The sequence below is a fragment of the Balaenoptera ricei genome, chromosome 1 (assembly GCF_028023285.1).
Source record: "Balaenoptera ricei isolate mBalRic1 chromosome 1, mBalRic1.hap2, whole genome shotgun sequence".
Taxonomy (NCBI): domain Eukaryota; kingdom Metazoa; phylum Chordata; class Mammalia; order Artiodactyla; family Balaenopteridae; genus Balaenoptera; species Balaenoptera ricei.
Window position 1 is genome coordinate 16,620,147 of NC_082639.1, and position 22,194 is coordinate 16,642,340.

General features: G+C 47.3%; 1 protein-coding gene across 4 annotated transcripts in view; it reads left to right on the forward strand.

Annotated features, from left to right (window-relative positions):
• The window catches only part of ALPL (alkaline phosphatase, biomineralization associated), a 60,080-nt gene that overhangs the window by 11,047 nt on the left and 26,839 nt on the right, over positions 1-22,194 (forward strand). The window contains exon 1 of one of the 4 annotated variants that reach the window (XM_059915474.1): positions 18,922-18,942. The exons of the other annotated variants lie outside the window; for them this stretch is intronic. The gene's annotated coding sequence lies outside the window, so the exon portion shown is untranslated. Of the gene's footprint in view, positions 1-18,921; positions 18,943-22,194 lie in introns of those variants that run through there. 4 annotated transcript variants of the gene reach the window in all.

The window sequence follows — 22,194 nt, forward strand, 5'->3', positions numbered from 1 at the left end:
TGTGAGTGTACACGCTATTACATGATCCTTGGAGTGGAGGAGAGTTTCCCCACCTCCTGGAGCGCCTTCCCCACATCACACCCTGAGGCTGGGCCCAGACAGAGGTTTTCAGGAAAGGAAACCAGCCTATCACCTCACCCCTGCCTGGGGCAGCCCCCGCACGTGTCAGCCCCCGCACGTGTCAGCCCCCGCACATGTCAGCCCCCGCACGTGTCAGCTCCCTAATTCCCTGGCACTGCTCAGAGCCAACAGCAACAGGGACTAACATCCCTCCCGATGGGGAAGATTCGTGACAGTTCTGAGGGAGGTACTACTGTGGTCTATAATACACAGAGGCAGAAACAAGACTCAGTGTGGTTAAGTAACTTGCCCAGGGTTGCAGAGCTGATGGGTGGAGGAGCTGGGATTTGAACCCAGAGTCTGGGGGCTTTCCCCTCTGCCTTTCAGTCTGGTCTGAGCTGACTGGTTTTGCCTCTGGTGAGGGAAAAGTTGTCTGTCTTGGGGATGTCTGGTCCGGAGACTTAGGCCTGCCTCCAAACAATCTTAATTTGTTTAATAATACTAAGAGTTGTCATTTGCTGAATCCCCATGTGTGGCCTGCTAAGTAAGTGTTTTATACACCCTTTTTCATTTGGTCCTCTTAAACTTCCCACAGAGTAGGTACTCCAATCCCAGCTTTTACAGGTGAAAAGGAGAAGCACGGAAAAGGGAAGGGACTTGCCCACGGTCATGCAGCTCATAAGTGGTTAAGCCAGAATTGGAACCTGGGCAGCCTGGCTCCGGAGTGTGGGCCCATAGTCACTTAATAAATGTTAGATAAATCTCTGCAGGCCAGATGTGTAAACTCTTCTTGCACCTGATGGTTCTTCCAGAGCCCGACTCAGGTAGTGGGTGCAAGGCAGGAGTTGAGCAAATGGCAGGAATAGACTGCGGGACACTCCCTGGCCCCCTGAGCCGAGGATGCAGTTTATCTACCCCTTGTGTGATCCTGGTCGAAGGGAGGAACAGACAGGGGTGGGGAGCACAGGGGGGCAGTCCCGGTGTCTCCAGAACCAGGGTCAGAAGGAGGCCAGAGTAATTAGCCTGGCTGAAGCTACTGCTAACTGAGAATCCTCAGTGGGGGACTGGCCCCAGCTTCAGTCCAGGGCTCTGGCCTTGGACCTGACCCTCCTGGAGTTCCATCTCAGGCTTCCAGAGTCTTCCTGGGGTGGCAAATCTCAGAGCACTGGTTTGTGTGAGAACTTTGCTCTGCAATTTCCCCCTTCGACACCAAGTCCCTGGACTGGCCTGCCTGCCCCACTTTGTCCTTTTGGAGGAAGCAGATCTTTTCCTCTTGAGTGGCTACTTGATTTGAATAATCAAGTATTTCCCCACTGGCCCCTGGCCAGGCAGAGCTCACTTGGCAAGGCCTCTAGCTGGGGCTCTGAGGCAGGCCTGCCAGCCTCCCCGTCCTGTGGCACGCTCTGATCAGCGAGACTGAGATGCACGGAAAACCCTGCCCCATTGGCTTTGCTGGGCAGGCCCCAGGTGGTTCCTGTGGCAGAGGCAGGGCTAACCTTGGGCTTTGTTCCCTCACTGTCTGGAGTGACTACTGTTGGGGGAAGGAGGGGCTGTCCCCACTTCAGAAAATTCACGCTGGAGTGGCCTTTCTTGTCAGCTCACTTGGGTGTCAGCTCTTGGCGCCTGTCAGGCTGGAAAAAGGAGGAAGCAGAGTCAGGAAGGAGGAAAGATGGGTGCAGAACATTCATTCATTCATTCATTCAACAAACATTTCCTTAGCCCAATTGCCTGCTAGGCCCAAGGCTGGCTGCTGGAATTCGCAGACAAATCTGGTCTCGCTTTTCATTCAAAGATCAACCAGTGTGTGCAGGAGATGGTCATGTAAACAGACACATTCAGACACACTCACCAGGTGGTGTAGGGTGAAGGAAAGTTCAAGAGCTGTGGGACCAGAGGAGCCACCTAACCAAGCCTCGGGCAGAACAATCACAAAGAATTCCTGCGGGAGGCAGCGTCATTCTTTTTTTTTTCCCCGCTCTCTTTCCAACAAATACTGAGCATCTTCTGCAGGCAGGTGTGGTTCTGGGTGCTGGGGATACAGGAGCTCCTCTGTAATGCAAAAGACAGACCATAAAATAAAATTGGGTTAATTTCAGCCAGTGATGAGCAGGGTTGTGAAACAGTGAGGGACTGGGCTGCGGTAGGGGCTCAGAGGAGGTGGCCTTTGACCTGAAGAATGAGAAGGAGTGATCCAAGCAGAGACCTTGGGGATGAGTGTTCCAGGCAGGGGAACAGGCTGTGCAAAAACCCTGAGGGAAGAGAGCAGGGCACAGAAGGTCTGAGTGGTGAGCGGAGGGGGCCAGGAGGTGATGTCAGAAGGTGGGCTGGACCCAAAGCTTGCAGACCTCAGACTGACTCTGGGAGAATCAGCAGGGCCTGCCAGGAGAAGTAAGGTAAGGGTGACCTGTTTGTTCGGTGGCCCCTTAAACGGTTGTTTAAGCAGGAATGGCCTTTGGGGTTTGCCACTCCAGCCCTCTCCAGGCACAGAGAGGGAAAGTGACCCTGCCAGGTCGTGAAGGGAGGTGGTAGGACTGTATCTGGGTCCCCTAGCCACCAACCAGTTTCTCTCCAATATGCCCACACAACCCCTCTGAATTAAGGCAAACACTTACTAAGCACTTACTGTTTGCCAAGAAAGTTACATATCTTGGGCTTCCCTGGTGGTGTAGTGGTTGAGAATCTGCCTGCTAATGCAGGGGACACTGGTTCGAGCCCTGGTCTGGGAAGATCCCACATGCCGCGGAGCAACTGGGCCCGTGAGCCACAATTACTGAGCCTGCGCGTCTGGAGCCTGTTCTCCGCAACAAGAGAGGCCGCGATAGTGAGAGGCCCGCACACCGCGATGAAGAGTGGCCCCCACTTGCCACAACTAGAGAAAGCCCTCGCACAGAAACGAAGACCCAACACAGCTAAAAATAAATAAATTAATTAATTAAATTAAAAAAAAAAAGAAAGTTACATATCTTGCCTACTTTGACAGGAGGAGGTGACCTGGGTTCCAGATGATTGACCCTGGCCGAGTGACTGAACCTCAGTTTACTCATAACATGGGGACAGTAATGGTTTCCAGCTCATAAAACTGTTGAGGATTAAATGAGATATGAAGCGTGTTGAACAGTCTCTATAGTGCTTGGCAAAATGTGAATATTTACTGAGCATTTTTGTTTTCATTTAAGTTGTTTTATGGACCCTGAGATCTTTCAGTGGATTAATCATGATCCTTGTTCAAGCACATTTATCACTGGTTCATAATGTCCCTCTTGTATATTTTATTATTTTTATTTATTTATTTTTTGGCCCCACCGCGTGGCATGTGGGATCTTAGTTCCTCTACCAGGGATCGAACCCATGTCCCCTGCAGTGGGAGCGTTGAGCCTTAACCACTGGACTGCCAAGGAAGTCCCTATTTTATTATTAAAAATAAATTTTAAATGCCTATGAGCCATCATCCAATACCTTACATCTTCCTCTGGTTCCTCCATCTGTCTCCTACCTACCTTTCTTCATGTGGGGTAACCACTCTCCTGAATCTGGGCTTTCTCATTCCCTTGCCTTTTAAAATTATTATTTTAAACTTTTGATTAATACTTTATTAGTATTATTATCACACACAGATATACGTATTATACATATGAAGTTTCTCATTCCCTTTGCCTTTTTTGGATTAGTATTTAAAATCATATATATGTGTGTGTTATATACATTATGTAAAAAATATATATTTTTTACTTTATGAAAGTGTATCATGCTTTACATAATCTCCTGGGACTTGCTTTTTTCACTCAATCTTACATTGCCGAGATTGATCCAATGGTTGCATGTAGCTGTAATTCTTTTTTTAACTACAGTATAATATTCCACTGAGTGTTCCGTAATTTTTTTTTTTTGGCCGTGCCGCCCTGTTTGTGGGATTTTAGTTCCCCGACCAGGGATTGAACCTGGGGCCTTGGCAGTGAAAGTGCCAAGTCCTAACCACTGGACCTCAAGGGAATTCCCACCGCAGTTTTTATTTAGTCAATTTCTTGTTGATGGCATTTGGGTTGTTTTCAGGTTTTTGCCAGTGTAGAAAAAGCACTATGAGTATTCATGTACATGCTTTCTAATGCATATATATAGAAATTATCTCTTGATATATAACTAGGAGTGGAATTGCGGGGTCATAGGGTATATGAATATTTGTTCAGTATCACAAGATAAGAGCAAACTGTTTTCCAAATGATTGTATCCGTTTATACTCCCACCAGTAACATATAAGAGATCCTGTTGTTCTACATCTTCCATAAGTGTTGTCAGACTTCTTATTTTTTCCAACCCAACAAGTATAATGATTTCTCATTGTAGATTTGATTTACATATCCCTGATTGCCAATGAGGTTGAAGAAGTGTGTATGAATGTGTGTGTGTGAGATGTCTTTTGCCCATTTTTAAATTAATTAATTAATTAATTAATTATTTTTGGACCTGTGTCAGGTCCTCCTTGGGGCGTGCAGACTCCTCTCTAGTTGAGGCATGCAGGCTTAGTTGCTCCGAGGCATGTGGGATCTTAGTTCCCTGACCAGGGATCGAACCCACGTCCCCTGCACTGGAAGGCGGATTCCCAACCACTGGACCACCAGGGAAGTCCCTTGCCCATTTTTCTATTTGTCCTTTTTTTGTTCTTTTCTTATTGATTTGTAATAGTCCTTCCTTCCTCCCTCCCTCCCTACCTCTCTCCCTCCCTCCCTTCCTTCCTTCCTTCCCTCACTGTGTGGTTTGCAGGATCTCAGTTCCCTGACCCGGGATTGGACCCAGACCACAGCTGTGAAAGCCCGGAATCCTAACCACTAGGCCACCAGGGAACTCCCTTGTAATAGTTCTTTATATTTCTGAGTCTACTGATGTTTGGGAAACTGAAATTCTAAAATTTAATAGAGTCTAATCTAGCACTGTTTTATTTAATATTTAGTGCTTTTTGGATCTTATTTAAGAAAGTGTGCCTTAACTCCAAGATCAGAAAGCTGTCACCTACAGTTTCTACTAAATGTTTCAAAGTTTTGTTTTTCACATTTAAGACCTTGATCCATGTTCAGTTGATTTTGTGTATAGTGTAGGATAAGGATCCAATTCAACTTTTTTCCCATCTGGGTACCCATTTTTTCTTATGTTTTCTAGTTCTCTTTGTAGCTGGTATATGAAAATGCAATAGGCTTTTTTGCATTTGATCTTATCAAGCTAATTTGCTAAACTCTATTTCCAATTATTTGTCTGTAGATTCTATGCAGACAATCAGTTACAAGTAATGATAGTTTTCTTTTGTATTTTTAGATCTTTATGCTTTTAACTTTTTTCCTCATCTTATTACACTGTCTAGGACTACCAGTACAATCTTAAAAATTTAAAAGGTGGTATTAGGTATCCTTGTCTTGTTTTTTAGAGATAATGTTCTAATGTTTCCCCATTTAATATATATGTATTGCGGATTTTTTATAAATGGCTTTTTTTAGGTTAAGGAAGCTTTCTTCTATTCATAACTTACCGAGAACTTCTTGAAAATAATAATTTGTGTTCAATTAATTTGCATTAAATGCTTTCAAAAAGTATCTTGAGATGATTATATGGTTTTTCTCCTTTAATCTGTTAATGTAGTTAATTACATATTTGATCTTCTAATATTAAACCATCCTTGCAGTCCTAAGATAAGTCTAACTTGTATATTGGTTATTCTCTTATATCTTGTTTAGAATTATTTTATCAGTTTTCATGAATAAAATGGGTCTGTAATTTTCATTTTTTATGTTGTACTTTTCTGGCTTTGGTATTGCAATAATAATGGCCTCATAGAAGTAGATAGTAATATTTTCTCTTTTACTGTTTTCTGGAAAAGTCTGGGTAAAATTGAGATAATTTGCTTCTTGAAGTCTGATAGAACTCACCTGTAAAATCACCTTGGCCTGTTTTCTTTGTGGAAAGATTTTAACTACTGTTTCAATTTTTAAATTGTTTCCTTATTTCTTCTTGAGTCAGTTTTGGTATGTTATATATGTATTTTTAGAAATGTATGCATTTAATCTGCATTTTCATATTTATCAGTGTAAGGTTGCTTATAGCATTTCCTTATTGTATTCCTCTTTTCCGTAATAATTGTGTATTATCTCTTTCTCCCTCTGTTTATTTTTTAAAATTAATCTTTCCTCAAGTTTATTGACTTTTTTAAAGAACCAACTTGTGGCTTTGATCTTCTCAGTTTAATCTTTGTTTTCTGTTTTGTTGATTTCTGCTCTTTGTAATCTCCTTTTATTTTCTTCGAGTTTCTGTTTTTTCTAATTTCTTTAATTGGAAACTTAGCTCATTAATTTTTAGACTTTCTTTGCTGCATTGCAGTTTTTGATATATAGTGTTTTATTATCGTTCAGTTCTAAGTGGTGTTTAATTTCTACTATGACATTTCTTTGATCTGTGAGTTATTTAGGGATTTTTTAATCTCTAAGTGTATGGAAAATTGTTTGTCCTTTTAAAAACTAACTTCAAACTTAATGGTCAGAGAATGTGGACTCTGTGAAGACCTGTTATTTAAAATGTGAGACTTGTTTTGTGGTCTGGTATGTGATTAATTTTTAAAATGTTTGAGTGTTCCTGAAAAGTATGTGTGTGTATCCTACTTTTTAATTTCAATTTATCTTGCTTTTTCTGTTTCGTTTTAATATTTTATTACTTTAAAAGAATTGTTAGCTGTAGCTCTTCCCTGCAAAGACAAGATTAGCACTTTCTTATACCCTTTGGTCTCTCTCTTCCCTTTCAACCCTTATACTCTTCAGTGACATGCCTTTGAGCCCCCATGACAGCACATTAAAACTGTCTAGGTTTTGCAGTTCTGAGTTGTTCAGATATTATATATTTGTCTTTGATCTGGGGATTTTTTTTAAACACTAAGCTTTACTAAGTTATTTGCTCAGCTTTCACATATCTTTAGTATCATATGTGGAATTTGTTTCTATTACTGAAGTAGTTACTTCAAAATTTTTTTGGGGGGGGTGTCTTTTTGTATAAACCTGAGCCATTGAATGTTTTTTTTTAGCCTTTAACATTTGAATGGCAGTTTAGCTGGATATAAAATTCTCAGTTCAAATTCTTTTCCTTTGGTACTTTGGTCAATTCAATTTGTTACTTATTCCTTTGTAAGTGATGTGTTTTTCTCTAGACTTTGAGAATGTGTCTTCTGATAGTCACTCTAATATTTCTGAGTGTGGGTTTTTCATTATCTATCCTGTCTGATGTATTTGGGATGCTTTCAAACTGAGATCTATCATTTTTCTTCAGTTCCAAGGTTGTCTTCATTATTTCTTCAAATATCTCTACTTTTGATTTATTTTCCTCTCATGGGACTCCTAATATCTAGATGTTGGCACTTATATTTCCATCTCTCTCTTTTTTTTGGTTGATGTATAATTTCATTCAATAAAATGCACAGATCTTAAGTGTTCAGTTCAATGTGGTATTTTGACCAATTACATTACCTTGTAACCATAACCCCAAAATAAGATTTAAAAAAATTTTGTCTCTCTAGCAATTTCCCTCACAACCCTTTCCAGTCTATTTTTCCTCCCAAATTGCAATCATTATTCTGATTTCTTTTACCATAGATTAGATTGGTCTTTTCTAGAGTTTCGTGTAAATGGAATCATACAGCAGATACTCTTCTGTGTCTAGCTTCTTTCACTTAGCATAATGTTTTTGAGATTCATCTATGTTTGTTGCCTCAATAGTTCTCTCCTTTTTTTGCCAAGTGGTTTTCCGTTGAATTAATATACCACCATTGTTTATTCATTGATCTGTTAGTGAATATTTAAACTGTTTCCAGGGACTTCCCTGGCGGTCCAGTGGTTAAGACTGCACGCTTCCAATGCAGGGGGCGTGGCTTCAATCCCTGGTCGGGGAACTAAGATCCCACATGCCATGCCGCCAAAAATTAAATAAATAGCGTGTTTCCAGTTTGGGGGTATTATAAATAAAGTTCCTATGAACACTTAATGTATGACTCTTTGGGTGTATTTTCTTTCTTTTTTTAATAAATTTATTTATTTATTTTTGGCTGTGTTGAGTCTTCATTGCTGCGCAGGGGCTTTCTCTAGTTGCAGCGAGCGGGGATACTCTTTGTTGTGGTGTGCGGGCTTCTCATTGTGGTGGCTTCTCTTGTTGCGGAGCGTGGGCTCTAGGTGCCCGAGCTTCAGTAGTTGTGGCACGCCAGCTCAGCAGTTGTGGCACACGGGCTTAGTTGCTCCGCGGCATGTGGGATCTTCCCGGACAAGGGCTCGAACCCATGTCCCCTGCATTGGCAGGTGGATTCTCAACCACTGTGCCACCAGGGAAGCCCTTTGGGTGTATTTTTATTTCTTTTGAGCAGATACTTAGGAGTGGAATTGCTGGATCATGTGATAAGTGTATGTTGGTTTAACTGCCAAACTCTTTTCCAAAGTCAGTGTACTTTATTACATAACCATGAGTTTTTCTACATTCCTGCCAATGTTTGATTTTGCAGGTGATTTTGATTTGGTTTTAGTCATTCTGGTGTGTGTGAAACGGGTTTAATTTTCATTTACCTGATGATAATGATGTGGAACACCATGAACTATTGGTCATTCGTATGTTTTCATTTTGAAGTGGCTAAGTCTCTTGCCCATTGTGTGTGTGGGGAGTTGTTAATCATTTTATTGGCAACTTTAGGAATTCTTTATTTACTGGATACAAGTCCTTTGGGAGCTATGTGTATTGTGTGTATTCTTTCCCATTATGTGTCTTGTCTATTCAGCTTCTTAATGGTATCTTTTGATGAGCAGAAGTGTAAAATTTTGATGAAGTCCAAATTATCATTTTTTTTTAATGAAGTTAGGACTCCTTGCCTTACCCCAAAGTCACAAAGATACCTGCTTATGTTATCTTCTAGAGGCTTTATGGTTCTGGCTTTTATAGTTAGGATTATGGGGACTTCCGTGGTGGTCCAGGGGTTAAGACGCGGCGCTTCCACTGCTGGGGAACTAAGATCCCGCATGCCGTGTGGTGCGGCCAAAAAAAAAAAACCAAGAAGATTTGTACAATTAGGTTTATGATCCATTTCAAATTAATGGAGTAAGATTGGGGCTGCTGTTTTCACTTTTAACTGATCTTTTACCATTTCTTTCATATTTCCGATTTCTTAATCCTTCCTGCCTTCTTCCTGGAAATATTCCTCCATCTGATATCCCCGTTCCCTATTTCATTCCTCAGCTGCAGTATCCATTCTGCAGTTAATTCTACCTATTATGTTTGTTATTTCAACTGTTTTTTCATATAGAATATTTCCACTTGGGTCCTTTAACACTTTCTTATTCTGTTTTGTTTCACTAATATCTTTTCTTATTTCTTCGGCGTGTTTCTAATGCTTATTTGAAAATTCTCAGTCCATCTGTTGAACACGGCCGATTCCAGTGGTATCTCTAATTGGTTTGTTTTTCTTTTGAAGCCAGTGTACTCCTCGGATTCCCTGTTCTGTAACCTGTGAGCTCACTCCTCGGGGTGGGAGGGTTTCAGCTATTCTGTCTGGTGCTGCATGTTGGGGTAAGAATCCAAGCCTGACCCTGGTCTCTGTCAGCATTGATGAGCCCAAGGAGATGACGGTCCCAGAGTGGAGGCCCCCAGGTGTCAGAACTGCATAGTTCCTCCCTGGGTTTGTCATCACGACCCTCACCCCCAGCCCCCCCACCAAGTAACTAACTCTACAGGATTGAGCCTCACTTTCTGGATGCCAGGAAGAAGCAGCCAAGGGAGGGGGCTGTCTGCCTAGGTCAGAATCCACCAGCCTCCAGGTCCAGAAGAGAAGGGGTGCTGGAGTGACCGTGGAGGCCTGTCACCCCATTAGTTCCCTCCTGATTTCTGCAACTCCACAGTGCCTGCTGCACGGCCCTGATTTTACTCCGGCATATACTTGGACCGTCTGCCTGGGCCCCGCGTGTGCAAGTGAGAACGCTGGCCTCAGTTGCTCCAGGGCAAGTGGGCATGTTTTGGGGCAGGGGGTGTGGGGAGGTGTGCTGGGGAAGGCTTGATGCAAAGAGGCAAGAGCAGAGCTCAAATTCGATTGTCTTTTCTACAGTATTCTCCACCCGCTAAAGACTAGGCCCTGCCCCTTCTCCTGGCTGCTGCGTTCCCACCCTCCAGCGCTGCACACACCAAGTTAAAACCCCTTCCGTCTCCCCAGGAGATTCCGTTTCTCTCCACGGTTTCCTAGGCTTAGTGACGTTTTTGCTCTATTGTTACTCTGGTGTTGATTTGAGGACGAGGGGCGGGAGCCATATGTCTTCCCTCACTGTTTCTAGGGATGGTATGTGCACCCTCACCCCCACTGTATCACCAGCCGGAGCACAGAGGCTTCAAAAGAAAAACAGCAAACTGACTCGAGATAGCACTGGAGTCAGCGACATTAGAACAGATAGACCAAGAATTTTTAATTAACATTAGAAACACGCGAAAGAAATAAGGAAAGATATTAGCAACATAAGACAGAATAAGAAAGTGTTAAACAATAAAAGAACCATGTGGAAATATGAAACATGGTTTAATAGGAAAACCAGCCTTATCATCTGTTCCAGCCCCAACCTTTGCATGCACCTCACAGCTCACTATTCTCCAAAAAAAGACTTTCATGGCCGCCAGACCTTCGCATGGGCTGTTCCCTCTGATTAGTCTGCCTTCCCTACACTTCTGCTGGAAAAATTCTGGTATATCCTCGAGACTCCTTCCCTGAAGGCCTCTCACAGTCATTGTGATACTCAGTGATGGCATGGGGTTCAAGAGTTAGGAAACCAGGGTGCTTGTCCTATTCTTCAACTAACTGACTGTGTTACTTTGGGAAAGTCACACTACCTCTCTGGACCTTAGGCTCCTGCTGGGAAAAAAATGAGAGTGCTGGGTTAGATTAGTCCTAGAGCTCCTTTCAGCTCTGACAAGCTGGTACAGTGGTTAAGAATGAAGGTTCTGGACTTAATCGCTGTGTTTCAAGCCTCATTTACTAACCTAGCATAATGGTAAAGAGCTTATACTTTGGAGTTGGACAATTTGGGTTCATAATCCCAACTCTGTCACTTGCCTGCTGTGTGACCATAGGCAAGTTACTGAGCCTCCCTGTGCTTTTTTTTCCCCTCTTCTGTAAAATAATATTGATATTAAGGGTGCCTACCTCCGAGTGTAGGAGCACAATGAATGCAGCTGTTGTTGTGCTGGTGGTGGTTGTTCACCATTATACAGACTTCTCCATTCCATTCAACAAAATCTTGATGTTTGTCTGCCAGGCTCTATCTAAATGCTTTTTAAAATTCTACCAAATTTTATCGTTTAACAGATACTCTCTTTTGCCTTTTATCTTTTTTTTTTTTTTTTGGCTGTGTTGGATCTCCGTTGCTGCGCGCGGGCTTTCTCTAGTTGCGGCGAGCTGGGGCTACTCTTCGTTGCAGTGAGGGCTTCTCATTGCGGTGGCTTCCCTTTGTTGTGGAGCACGGGCTCTAGGCGTGCGGGCTTCAGTAGTTGTGGCACTCAGGCTCAGTAGTTGTGGCTCGTGGGCTCTAGAGCGCAGGCTCAGTAGTTGTGGCACAAGGGCTTAGTTGCTCTGCGGCATGTGGGAACTTCCCGGACCAGGGATCAAACCCGTGTCCCCTGCATTGGCAGGCAGATTCTTAACCACTGCACCACAAGGGAAGTCCCTGCATTTTATCTTTAAAACAACCTTGCAGAATGAGGATCTGTAACCCTGTTTTACGGATAAGGATCCTGCGGCCCCAAACATAAAGTCACTTTCAAAGCTACACAGCCAGAACTTAACCCGATATCCAGCTCCTCCATGGTCAAGGTCTTTCCACTATGCCACAGTGTTCAGAAAGATTAGTCTGGGGTTTTGGGAGATTACTGAACAAATCCAGATGGAAAAGCTTGGTGAGAAACTCCCCCTCCCCGTTACACATGTATGCCAGCTGTCTGCCCGCCTAGGCCGTCCACAAGATGTCTTTTGTAGGTTTCATGCAAATGCAGATTTAATGATGGGCCAGAAGTTAATTGAGGGGGCAGAACAAGGGTGGGTTGGACGATTAGCGTCTCATGTGACCTGGGATAGAGAGCCAAAGGGGCTCTGGGAAAGAGAGCAGTGGTCTTGGAGGACACGGAGTCAGCAAAGAGGAGGACTGAGATTCAGCAAGCCCAGAGCTGAAGCTGAAGAGCGAGGCCTGTGGAAGCAGATGTAGGCCTTGCTAAGACGCAGTTCCAGAGGGTGGCACTAGGGCTGACTCCAGCCCCGCCCCGTACTCCTGCAGGTCCGGATATGTGGCTTTACCTCTCAGAGCCTGCAAAAGGGCTGCTAGTACCATTTGGTAGGGGAGAGGGTACGTGGGGGAGCAGCAGTAGCCCTGCACCAGAATCTCAGCTCCACAGCTGGTTAGATTGGCATGTGTAGACTCGATTTAATCCTGAAGCCTCAGTTTCCTTATTTGCAGTTTGGGAATCACATTCTTGCCTGCGTGGGATTATTGCAAGCCTCCAGTGAGATGACTTCGTGGTGAGACCTTCTCTGATCTCTCTATTTAAAACTGCAAATACCAACTCTCCTCGCCCCCCCCCCTTCTTTTTCTCCATCTCACTTACCACTACCTGGCATCCTATTGATTTTACTTATTTTCTTATTGTCTGCTCACCCCACCAGCAGGGATTTGAGCACCTAGAACAGCCCCTTGCATATAGTAGGTGCTCAATAAACAGTGGTCGAATGAATGTTGGTTGAATAACATATAGGGAAGACCCTAGGGGATAGGGGATGTTGAGGCCGTGTCAGTTGGATCTTAGAGATGCAGGACAGAGGCACGAGAGAGGCCAGGACAGCTCACTTGGGGTGCCAAGGGCTGCCCATGAAAGCATCTGGGGCCTGGATTTTAAGGTTGTGGCTGGTCCCTCTCTGTCCACAGCCTGTATGAGGTAAGTCCTTTAGGAGAGTAAAACTGGATGGGCCTGAGTACTGGGGCTTCTCATGGAGCCAAGACTCTTGGGGCAAACAGGAAGCCCATGATACTTGGCTTCCCTGCTTTCTTTAGCTTTTTAAACCATTCTGATTGCCCCTAAGTGGAACAGACTACCTCAAAGAAATGTCAGTCCCAGCGCCATCCCTGCCACCCAAAGGCTAGAAGAAAAAGCACTGGGTTTGGAGGCAGGGAGATCCGGGGTTATGGCCTAGCCCTGCCCCTCTTTACCAGAGGGATGTTCGGCAAATCACTGCACCTCTCTGAGTCTCTGTTTCCTCCTCTGTGAAATGGGTGTAGCAGTTTCCCCCCTGTATGCCAGCCTCCTAGGGCTTTGTGTAAAATATAGTAAAAATGTGTATTGTGACCAATCATCACTAGACTGAAGGGCCTAGAAGGCAGAAGTTGTACCTGCGGCCCTTGGTGCAGGGCCAGCCACACAGTAGACACTTGGAACATGGTAGTAAAAGAGTTGTTAAACTCAACTGACAACAACCTTGGAAGGGGAGGGTCCGAGCCCTGCACACAGTAGGACTTTTAGGCAAATCCTGCCCAAGGACCTCCTACAATTCTACAAGTTTTATAGATTCCAAGAAGAAAACCAAGCTTGTATTGGTTGGCCTCATTTTACCATGCACTTGAAACTTATTGACCCATCTTTAGCTTGTTTGCAAGATTTTTCCTTTGGTAGAAACAACTAGATGAGTGACATGATGTGGTTGCTTACAATGTAAGGGGCTGAGAAAAACAGGCTGAACTGGAGTTCTGAGGTCAGACTCTGTGTTCCAAGTAACAGAAAATCCAAGGTAAGCAATATGGGGAATTAACTAGCTCATGTAACTTGGATGTTCAGAAGTAGGCTTCAGGCATGGCTGCATCCAGGGGCTCAAGCAGCATCATCAAAGACTCAGATTCTCTGCATCTCTCTATTCCACCTTCTGAGAGCTTGCCTTATCTTCAGGCTGCACACAGTGCCCCTCCCCATCGCCCCACACCCTCACAACACACCATCCAGGTGGAGAGAGTCTTGAGCTTAAGCCAGTCAGGACCCACCTGGAGCCTGGAGGTAGGATCAGTCCTACCCAAACCAGTTGGCTGGAAAAGACAGAGTCACTTCCCAAGGAAACTTTGTTTTGTTTTGTTTTTTTAAGAATTCTTCCTCTCTCTTTTTTTTTAAATTTATTTTATTATTTATTTATTTATTTATGGCTGTGTTGGATCTTCGTTTCTATGCGAGGGACTTCACTCGTCATGGCAAGCGGGGGCCACTCTTCATCGCGGTGCGCGGGCCTCTCACTATCGTGGCCTCTCTTGTTGCGGAGCACAGGCTCCAGACACGCAGGCTCAGTAATTGTGGCTCACGGGCCCAGCTGCTCCGCGGCATGTGGGATCCTCCCAGACCAGGGCTCGAACAGTGTCCCCTACATTGGCAGGCAGACTCTCAACCACCGCGCCACCAGGGAAGCCCCCCAAGGAAACTTTGTGATATTGTTAGGAAAGGGGAATGGATTCTGGGTGGCCAAAAATTATAGCACGTATCTACTACAGTCATCAGAAGGGGAAACAACATAAAGCCATAGAAACATCTGCATAGCACTTTACAGTTTGCAAAGTTCCTTCCCTCCTAAGAAGCCAATATTGGAAGTGGAATGGCACTTATTATCACTGCTTTGCAGATGAGAAAACAACCCTTGAGTAACTGGCCAGGACTCTGACTTGTAACCCTGAGCTGCCCCCACCCATCTCAGCCTCTTTGTAAAATTATAAACCCAGAGGGGCTGACCTGGGAGGGAGGGAGCCAGTGTGACTGAAGCCCCTCCCTTTATGGAGGGAGCACCTGTTCCAGATATGAGAGGTCCCCAGGAAGCTGCAATCACGTGAAAGCCCAGGAAGAGCTGGTCTGGGGGCAGAGGGAACAGCCTGACGTGAGGACTGGTCACGGGGCTGGGCACACACACAATGGGAGCCCTGCCTCGCTCACTGCCAGGACCCCGGCATGCACACGCATACACATGCACACAAACTCACACACGCACACTGCCACACAGGCAGAGGGAGGTCACATGACACACTGACGTGGGGCTCCCTGTACCGGGCGTGGCCAAGGCATCGGGGTCTGCCGCCCATAATGGTGACTGTGATGGAAGTTGTCTTGGCACGTGACTGAGGTGGGGGAGCCAGCACACTGATGGAGCCAGACAGGCCTGGCCTGCATCCCAGCTCTCCCACGTGGTTGCTGTGTGACCCCGCACTTCCCTCCCCCCTTTGGAGACTCAGTTTTCTCTTCTGACCCGGACTGATAATTCCCACATGACTGGTTTCTTAGAAGGCTGAACAAAAAGCTCCCAGTACATAATAGGTGCTTCATTCATTATGAGTTTCTCCTTTTCCCCCTTCATAGTGTCCTGTTAATAGCTGTGTGACCCTGGCCAAGTTACTTAACTTCTCTGTGCAGTGGGAGCAATGATAGCACCTACCACATGGTGTTGTGAGGAGTAGATGAAGGAATGCCTGGAAAGCACTTAGAACAGTGCCTGGCACACTCGTTATCACCTTTACTACTAGCTAACATTTATTTTGAGTGTTTAATATGGGCCAAGCGCTGGTCCTTGATCTCATTGTTTATTGTGCAGTTATCCTTCTTATAATAGCACAGTGATATAGGCACTCTCTGTGATTATCCCCATTGGACCCATGAGAAAACTGAGGCCCAGAAAGGGGAAGTGATGTGCCCAAGGTCATAAAGCCAGTAAGCAATCTGGGGGCTCTGCTCAGCTGTGCGCCCTTGGGTGAGACCCTCACCTCTGTGGGTCCACATTTCCTGCCTGGAGATTGGGGCACATCCCTGCCCTGTACCTCCCAGGGTCACCATGGATATCAAATGTAATAGTGCCAGGAGCCTCCACCAGCTGGAAGGTTCTCTGGGAACGTGAGGAGCGCTATTACCGTGGGCCCAGGGCAGTGAGACCTGTCTCTGGGAACGTCCGTGTACTCCCTGTTCTGACGCAAGCCGGGCATTCGAGAAACCCGGCACTTGCCACCCAGGGATACTGCTTGTGTTGGCCGCCACTCAGAAGGTTACAAGTTCATGGCCTATTTCCCTGAAGTCCAGAGCCGCCTCAACCTCTTCTTACAAGGCCTGTGTGGGGCTGTCTATGGAATGGAGGTTTCATCTCCTAGGGCAAGGCTGCCAGAGCACGTGGGGTGTCGGGGGCAGGGAGGGGGAAGAGCCACGGTGGTCCAGGGTCCTGCATGAGGACCAGCTGAAGTAGGGGATTGTGGGGGAGGAGGGCTGTATCCAGGGTCACTGGCCTGTCCAGGGGTGGAGCCAGGTCTCCAGCCGAGGTCTTCCCCACCCCGCCCCCCGTCTCTGCTGCACACCCCAGGTCGTCCCCTCTGCAGGGCAGGCCACCTGTGATCAAGGACTTGGACTCAGTCAGTCCTTGGCCACTCTCATGCTGTGTGACCTGGGGCAAGTCACCTCACCTCTCTTCCATAAAGTGGGGGTAAGAAGCCCTCCGTCAGGGGACTGTGATGCGCATACAGTAAGATGACATTTGGGAAGAGTGTGTAGTGAGTATAAGTCTCATGGTAGCTGTGTGTATTCCATTCATCTACAAACACATAACGTACATATTGCAGATAGAACAAATGTGGTTTGTTTTCAGTCTTACTGACTGCTTTAGGAGTTTACACTTGGCCCTGGGAGACAGAAACATCTACAGGTGACGTTGAATTCTGGCTTGGTCACTTACTGGCTGTCTGACCTTGAGCAAGCACGATCTCTCTGTGCTTCTGTTTTGTTACCTGTAAAATGGGTATAATAATAGTGCCTACCTAGTAGGTTGTTGTGGAGATTGAATGAGTTAATGTAGGTAAAGTGTTTAGAACAATGTCTGGAACATAGTAAATGCTATGAAAAGGTATGCTATTATTATTACAAATACAATGACAAAGTATATGAAGTAAGGGTTTTTCTAGAGTAGTCTCAGTTTGAAATCTTCTTTTCAGTTGACAGAAATCACTGATTTCCGGAATTCCAAGACATTGGTATCCATGCTGTGCCTCACAGACTGCCTTGTGCTTCTGGTAATAGCCTCCCAAATCTTAGCTGGTTAGTGGGGAGACTTATCCCTGCTGATGATTGCTGTGTGACCCTGGGCAGGTTGTATACCCTCTCTGTGCCTTCCTTTTCTTGTTGTCCACTGTGAGAGTAAGGATGGGATGGCTACGTCTCCTGGTACCAGAGGGGCTCCCACTGCAGGAGTGCTGAGTGAGGTGCCAGAGTGCAGGGGATGACAAACACCTCAGGGACACACAGCACATGCTCCTTCCCCCCACCCCACCACTCAGCTCCCAGGCTTGGCTCAGAGCAAGGTGGCCTGGGACAGAACATGTCCTCTGCGTGGGATGGTGGGAGCCTGTGTGCCCGTGGAGCAGCCATCCCTGACACCCCTCTGCCCAGGCGCTCCAGCCACCCCAGGCACGGTGCCTCTGGGCCCTGCCATCTCCCTCCCCCGCCTCCCTGCTGCCAGCTCTCCTCCCACCAGATGAACCTTGACTGGCTTCAGTCTTCTGCCCACAGAGCCAGTCTGTGGCATCCAGACCGGCCAGGCGCCCCAGGAAGCCACAGAAAAATCTTTAGCTCTGGAACCCAGACCCCTGAGGCTTCCGATTCCAGCTCTGCTGTGTGGCCTTGGGCGAGGGGCAGACCATCTGAGCTGCAAAGTCCTCACTTGTGAAATGGGCTGGCAAGAGACGTGTAAGTCAGGCGGGGATGCCAAGCGCCTGCTCTTGACCAGGCTGAGCTCAGGGAGCAAAGCCCTTTGTGGTCGGTCCTGGCTGCCTCTCTGTCCTCTGTCACCAACTGCCGGCTCCTGCCTTTCTCCCCACCTCTAAATACTTCATTCCTACCTCCTTGCCTTTGCACATTCAGTTTCTCCTGTAGGGAGCGCTGTTTCTCTCTCGGTTCATCTCAACCCTACCATCCTTCCAACCTGGCTCTCCTCCCACCCACTCCATGGAATCTTCCCGGCTGACCCTAGGTGGTCTCTTTCTCTTTCTCCTTCAAGAGGAAGAGAAGGCATCAGGCCTCCTGGTGGGATGTTTGTCTGTGAGAGGGAGACAGGCAGACAGACAAATCTGGTTCTCTCAGGAAACATAGCGCCCCTTGACTATAGGAACTGGAACCTCCACCCCCTATTTAACCCCTCCCCCAAGTGGAGGTGCACAGCAGCCAGGTAAGCTTTTTGGTTTCTAGAGCCTTAGAGCTAGAAAGACCTCGCGGCCTTCCAGGTGGGCAGGTCTGTGATGAGCACAAGGGTAAATGGCTGCTGGCCGAGTGGGCAGAGAAGGGTCTGCCCCTTCTCAGCTCCAGCCCCTCACCTGCCCACTTACCCCTCACTCCACCCTCCCCTGCCCGGTGATCATGGCTGCTGGGTGACATTCATTGCCCACTTACTGTGTCCCAGGCCCTGTTTTAAGCCTTTCTGTGCATTAACTCATATAATCCTTACAAGGACCCTATGGATTTTATTCGTCTCCCACTTTGCAGATGAGAAACCTGAGGCCCCAGGGGTGGGGTCACTGGCCCTGAGCTACCCAGCTCAAGAGGGGCAGAGGCAGGATCTGAACCTGGAGCCCTGGCTCCCAGAGCTTGCTTCCTGCTGCCGAGCTGCCTCTTTGGTCACTCACCATTGACCCGCCACCCTTCCACCCACCTACCCACATTCCTGCCCAGCCAGCCGGCTGTGCACCCGGCTCTGCCAGCCGTGGGGCTGCCAACATCCACAGAGCAAGATCCCTGCTTTCTAGGAGCTCACCCCGTGGTGAGGAGGCGACCACCCATGGTTCTCTGACTCTGATAAACGTGACCAAGGTCTCGAGCGGCTGGGTTTGGGGAGCTTGGGGGGGAACTGTAGCTACCGCCTGGGCTGGGGCTGGGTGATGGGAGGACTTTATCGGGTGGACAGCAGGGAACATTCCAGACCAGGGAACGCAGTGTGCAGAGGTGCTGAGGCTGGAGGTGCTCAGGGGGACAGCTGGCTTTTCATCACAGCCCTAAAGATGCAGTGGCTTGGCAGCAGGCAGGGCTGACGCCAAGCCTCCCCAGGCAGGCCCGCGTCTGTTTTTTTGTCGAGATGAGGTGCTGTCTGCAGCGGCTAGAGGTCTGAGCCTTGCTCTATGCCAGCACCTGGCCTACTGCCCTCTGGGGAAGTCCCTCCTTGGGTCTGACCTGCAGCCTACCCTGACCAGCACACATTCCTTCCAGAGCCTTCACCCAGAGGCTGCTTTATGGCAGCCATAAATAACTTCCATCAGTGAATGAATAGAGTCCCGGCCAACAAGGCTTGCCAGAGACGCTGGGCTTGGCTGAGAGAGTGGTTCTATGTTCCTTCTCTCTGACCCTGCAGGTGAGATGTTCCTGGGCTGATCTTTAGTGGCACTCCCTCCCCCAGCAGCTGCTGCAGCCCAGTTTGATGTTGCAAGACCCCCTTCAACGCCCCTCCCATTCCCCACGTCCCCCCGGAAGCACAAGGAACATTAAGCCCTTCTCTTCAGCCACAGCTCCTTGAAAGAGCCAAGAAGGCGCAGCTGACAGCCCAGAGGGCACTGGCTCCGAGCTAGTTCTGATTGTTCCCTGTGTGTGTCTACGGGGAGTAGGAGCTGGGAGGCCTGGGGTAAGTCTTTCTTCTTCTTTAGGCCTTAGTCTTCCTCTCTGGGCAATGGGATAATGTCTAAGGCAATGTTTCCCAAACTAATCTGCTCATAGGATGACTTTCCAGGCCCTGCCCTGGGAGATTCTGACTGAGAAGTTCTGGGGGGGAGGTGGGGCTGGGAATTAATTAGGGGGGAGGGGTTGTTATGTCTCTTTAATCTCTTTTAAAGTTTGAATACAGCCACATCATGACACCTTCTCCTTCTCAACACTCCCTTAAATCTCCTCAGCACTTTATCACACCTAACAATATGGGCAGGGTAGGGGTTATTAGCCCCTGGATGAATTTTTACATATATACACTTTTTTTTTTTAAGTTTTCTTTTTTTAAAATTTTTCTTTCTTTTCTTTCTTTCTTTAGGCTGTGTTGGGTCTTAGTTGCAGCACATGGGCTCTTCGTTGTGGCACACAGGCTTCTCTCTAGTTGTGGTGCATAGGCTCTCTCCTTGAGGCGCGAGAGCTCAATAGTTGTGGCACGTGGGCTTAGTTGCCCTGCGGCATGTGGGATCTTAGTTCCTCAATCAGAGACTGAACCCGCGTCCCCTGCATTGGAAGGCGCGTCCCCTGCATTGGAAGGTGGATTCTTAACCACTGGACCGCCAGGGAAATCCCATACATATATACACTTTAAACTATCAACACCTCCCAGATCATTGTAAAGAATACTTCCATCACCCACCTCATACACTTCCTAGGCTATATACCTCCCTGGGTACCACTTGGGAATAGGACTTTTCCCACAATCACCCCAAGTGATTTTTGTAGTCTGGGACATTTGGGAAAATCTGGTCAAAGGACCCTTCCCAGCTCAGACATTTTTGGACTGTGTCCTCTAGACTGGGGGTTCCCTAAGGACAAATAACTGTCCCTCTGGCCCCACCAGGTACTGCTGGTGAGCACAAGGTGAAACTTCTTGGATCTCGTATTGATTTATTAGGCTGGTGAGTAGGGGAGCCTTAGAGGGTGTCCCAGGCCTGGGAGCTGGATGGGACGGGGAGGGTCCCTGGGTGAGCTGTGGTGGAAAGAGTCTGGAGTAGGGGTGACCTGGGTAGGTCCTGTGTGGAGTCCTGTGCAGGGCCAGGCTCAGCACCTCCCATCTGTGTGACCCTGGGTCATCTTCACCATGGTCCCCTGGGCCTTTATTCCCTCACCTGGAAAAGCGGACAACTGTATCTAGTGCTCACTTGTTAATAAGGATTAAAGTAATATCAGGTATATTCAGTGCCTGGCCCGCCTCTGGGCTCTCCTGAATGGGAGATGGATGTTAGGAGGATAAGGCAATGGGCTCACAGGTGCATGGACTGACCCAGCATCACACAGCTGGGAAGTGATGGAGCTGGGACTTGGACCAGACTTGCTGGCTATTTGACAGCTGACCGAGTGACTTCCCTGATAAGCCTCAGTTTCCCCATCTATCAGTGGGGCTAATCACTCCACCCTGCCTGTGTCACTAAGGTGTGGTGAAAATCTGATGCAGTAGGAAGATCTGATACAAAGTGAGAAAGAAAAAGGTTTAATGGAGTGATGCGATGGGTTTCCTGTTGTCATGGTGAGCTCAGTGGCCTTTCTGGGGCCAGGAACAGGGCCCCTCCCTTGGCACCGAGAGGGTAAAAGCATCTCCCCCCAACCTTGGGTGCTTTGTACCTTGGGATCTGAGGTGTCCCAAGAGGCAGGAAGTATAATGGGAAAAGGCCTGGTCTCATAGGCACATAGCTGGGGTTGCTTCCGGGCTCTGTGTGTGTCCAGTGGCTTCACCTCTCTGAGCCTCAGCTTCTGAATCTGTAAGATGAGAACCATAGTCACCATCCTGACTTGATGAGATGTTGTCGGAACCCAAGAGAAAATGAAAAAGGGGTTGAGGACACTTTGGAAGCAGAAAAGACCCCTCCAGGCAGGTGACAGCTCAGCTACCTCCAGCCTGTATGTGCTGACTCTCTGGTGACGGCCAACACCTGGCTGAGACTTGACTGAAGCCTCCTTGCTGCCCTGCAGGGCTGGTGCTATCCTAGATCTGAGGCAGTGCAGGAGCTGGGGTTACAGCTGTGGAGGCCAGCAGATCTGGGTTCAAATTCCAACTCCATCTTTGCACCTCTGAGCGTCTGTTTCCTTCATCTGGAAGTGGGGATGCTAGTATCTAGCTCATATGTGGCCTGGCACACAGTTGGTGCTCAGTAAGAGCAGTTGCTCTTATTCTGGACATGAGTTCACCCCTCTGGCTGATTCAGTGCAGACTCAGGTTCCTGGGCATGTAAATGGGGTGGAACGGCCACTGCTGCTGGGGAAAAAACTATTGTGACCCCAGATAGGGGTTCCTTTCCTTCTGTGCTTTTATCCCACAAGGTGCCCAGCACAATGACTGGCACATAGTAGTGCTTTTTCCTACCCTGGCCGGTCAGGAATCTCCAAGAAATC